At 35.8% G+C, this 3,526-nt stretch overlaps 1 non-coding gene across 1 annotated transcript; it reads left to right on the top strand.

Moving 5' to 3' along the window:
* The first annotated feature begins 1,931 nt into the window (after positions 1–1,931).
* LOC112730834 (small nucleolar RNA R71) lies at positions 1,932–2,039 on the top strand. The gene has a single exon (XR_003166640.1). It is a non-coding gene; the product is annotated as a small nucleolar RNA R71 (small nucleolar RNA).
* Positions 2,040–3,526: the final 1,487 nt, after the last annotated feature.

Here is a 3,526-nt window from a genome sequence, read left to right as displayed (position 1 = left end):
ATGCTTGTTTCTGGTGTTTAAACGCCAGAATGCTCCTCCTCCAGGGTGTGCTATTTTTAATGCTGTTTTTCATTCTGTTTTTGATTTTTCAGTAGTTTTTATGACTCCACATGATCATCAACCTAATAAAACACGAAATAACAAAAAGAAAATAAAATAGATATGATTAAATAACATTAAGTTACCTCCCAACAAGCGCTTCTTTAATGTCAATAGCTTGACAGTGAGCTCTCATGGAGCCTCACAGATAATCAAAGCAAGGTTGGAACCTCCCAACACCAAACTTAGAGTTTGAATGTGGGGGTTCAACACCAAACTTAGAGTTTGGTTGTGGCCTCCCAACACCAAACTTAGAGTTTGTGTGGGGGCTTTGGTTGACTCTGCAGTGAGAGAAGCTTTTCATGCTTCCTCTCCATGGTTATAGAAGGAGATCCTTGAGTTTTAAACACAAGGTTGTCCTCATTCAGTTGAAGGATCAATTCTCCTCTGTCCACATCAATCACAGCTCTTGCTGTGGCTATAAAGGGTCTTCCAAGGATGATGAATTCATCCTCATCCTTTCCAGTGTCTAGGATTATGAAATCAGCAGGGATGTAAAGGCCTTCAACCTTCACTAACACGTCCTCTACTAGTCCATAAGCCTGTTTTCTGGAGTTGTCTGCCATCTCTAATGAGATTCTGGCAGCTTGCACCTCAAGGATCCCAAGTTTCTCCATTACAGAGAGTGACATTAAGTTTATTCCTGACCCCAGGTCACACAGAGCCTTCTCAAAGGTCATGGTGCCTATGTTACAGGGTATTAAGAATTTTCCAGGATCCTGTTTCTTTTGAGGTAATTTTTGCCTATCCAATGCATTTAGTTCATTGGTGAGCAAGGGAGGTTCATCTTCCCAAGTCTCATTACCAAATAGTTTGGCATTCAGCTTCATGATTGCACCAAGGTACTTAGCAACTTGCTCTTCAGTAATGTCTTCATTCTCTTTAGAAGAAGAATACTCATCAGAGCTCATGAAGGGCAGAAGAAGGTTCAATGGAATCTCTATGGTCTCTAGATGAGCCTCGGATTCCTTTGGTTCTTCAAAGGGAAACTCCTTATTGGTCACTGAACGTCCCAGGAGGTCTTCCTCACTAAGATTCACGTCCTTCTCCTCCTCTCTGGGTTCGGCCACACCAAGTAAGGTAATGGCCTTGCACTCTCTTTTTGGATTCTCTTTTGTATTGCTTGGGAGAGTACTAGGAGGGGTTTCAGTGACTCTTTTACTCAACTGGCCCACTTGTGCCTCCAAATTTCTAATGGAGGACCTTGTTTCATTCATAAAACTTAAAGTGGCCTTAGATAGATCAGAGACTATGTTTGCTAAGCTAGATGGATTCTGCTCAGAATTCTCTGTCCGTTGCTGAGTGGATGATGGAGAAGGCTTGCTATTGCTAAACCTGTTTCTTCCACCATTATTAAAGCCTTGTTGAGGCTTTTGTTGATCCTTCCATGAGAAATTTAGATGATTTCTCCATGAGGGATTGTAGGTGTTTCCATAGAGTTCACCCATGTATTCCACCTCTGCTATTGCAGGGTTCTCAGGATCATAAGCTTCTTCTTCAGAAGATGCCTCTTGAGTACTGTTGGATGCAGCTTGCAATCCATTCAGACTCTGAGAAATCATATTGACTCACTGAGTCAATATTTTATTCTGAGCTAATATGGCATTCAGAGTATCAATTTCAAGAACTCCCTTCCTCTGAGGCGTCCCATTACTCACAGGATCCCTTTCAGAAGTGTACATGAACTGGTTATTTGCAACCATGTCAATGAGTTTTTGAGCTTCTGCAGGCATTTTCTTTAGGTGAATGGATCCACCTGCAGAATGGTCCAATGACATCTTAGATAATTCAGATAGACCATCATAGAATATATCCAGGATGGTCCATTCTGAAAGCATGTCAGAAGGACACTTTTTGGTCAGTTGCTTATATCTCTCCCAAGCTTCATAGAGGGATTCACCTTCTTTCTGTTTGAAGGTTTGAACATCCACTCTAAGCTTGCTAAGCTTTTGAGGAGGAAAGAACTTGGCTAAGAAAGCCGTGACCAGCTTATCCCAAGAGTTCAAGCTGTCTTTAGGTTGAGAGTCCAACCATATTCTAGCTCTGTCTCTTACAGCAAACGGGAAAAGTATAAGCCTGTAGACCTCGGGATCAACCCCATTGGTCTTAACAGTATCACAAATCTGCAAGAATTCAGTTAAGAACAGAAAAGGATCTTCTGATGGAAGTCCATGAAACTTGCAGTTCTGTTGCATCAGAGAAACTAATTGAGGCTTTAGCTCAAAATTGTTTGCTCCAATGGCAGGGATTGAAATGCTTCTTCCATGTAAATTGGAATTGGGTGCAGTAAAGTCACCAAGCATCTTCCTTGCATTGTTATTATTTTCGGCCATGTCTCCTTTTTCAAAAATTTCTGTCAGATTTTCTCCAGAGAGTTGTACTTTAACTTCCCTTAGCTTCCTCTTTAGAGTCCTTTCAGGTTCAGGATCAACTTCAACAAGAATGTTCTTATCCTTGTTCCTGCTCATATGAAAAAGAAGAGAACACAAAAGAAAATATGAAATCCTCTATGTCACTGTATAGAGATTCCTTTATGTGAGTAGAAGAAGAAAAGAATAGAAGAAGAGAAATTCGAACACCAAGAGGAAGGGAGGGTTCGAATTTTGAGATGAAGAGAAGTGTTAGTAAATAAATAATTAATTAGAAGGAGATGAAAGAGGAAAGAATTCGAAAATTAGATAAAATAAAATAAAAATATTTTTGTTTTTTTCAATTTAAAATTAGTTAGAATTCGAAAATTTTAAAAAGAAAAATAAAATTAAATTAAATTAAAATTTAAAATAATTAGTTAATTAAAAAGGAATTTTGAAAAAGAGGAAGGTGATTTTCGAAAATTAGAGAGATATAATTAGTTAGGTGGTTTTGAAAAAGATAAAAATCAAACAAAAAGATAAGATTAATTGAAAAAGATTTAAAAATCAATTTTGAAAAGATAAGAAGTTAGAAAAGATTTTGAAATTAATTTTGAAAAAGATGTGATTGAAACTTATTTTGAAAAAGATTTGATTTTGAAAATTAAAGTTGATTACTTGACTAACAAGAAACAAAAAGATATGATTTTAAAATTTAAAGATTGGACCTTTCTTACTAGGCAAGTAACAAACTTAAAATTTTTGAATCAATCACATTAATTGTTAGCATTAATTTCGAAAATATGAAAGAGAAATAAGAAAAAGATTTTGAAATTAAAGTTTGAAAATTTTGAAATTATGAAGAAAAAATGAAAAAGATTTGATTTTTTTAAAAAGATTTGAAAAAGATAGAATTTTTAAATTGAAAATTTGATTTGACTCATAAGAAACAACTAGATTTTAAAAATTTTTGAAAAAGTCAACTCAAATTTTCGAATTTTATGAGAAGAAAAAGGGAAAGATATTTTTTTTATTTTTGAATTTTTTATGAAGAAAGAGAAAAACAATGAAAAGAC

Source organism: Arachis hypogaea, chromosome 12 (genome assembly GCF_003086295.3).
Source record: "Arachis hypogaea cultivar Tifrunner chromosome 12, arahy.Tifrunner.gnm2.J5K5, whole genome shotgun sequence".
In the NCBI taxonomy this organism is placed as follows: domain Eukaryota; kingdom Viridiplantae; phylum Streptophyta; class Magnoliopsida; order Fabales; family Fabaceae; genus Arachis; species Arachis hypogaea.
Note: the sequence above shows the minus strand (reverse complement) of the source record. Positions and strands in the feature narration are given on the sequence as shown.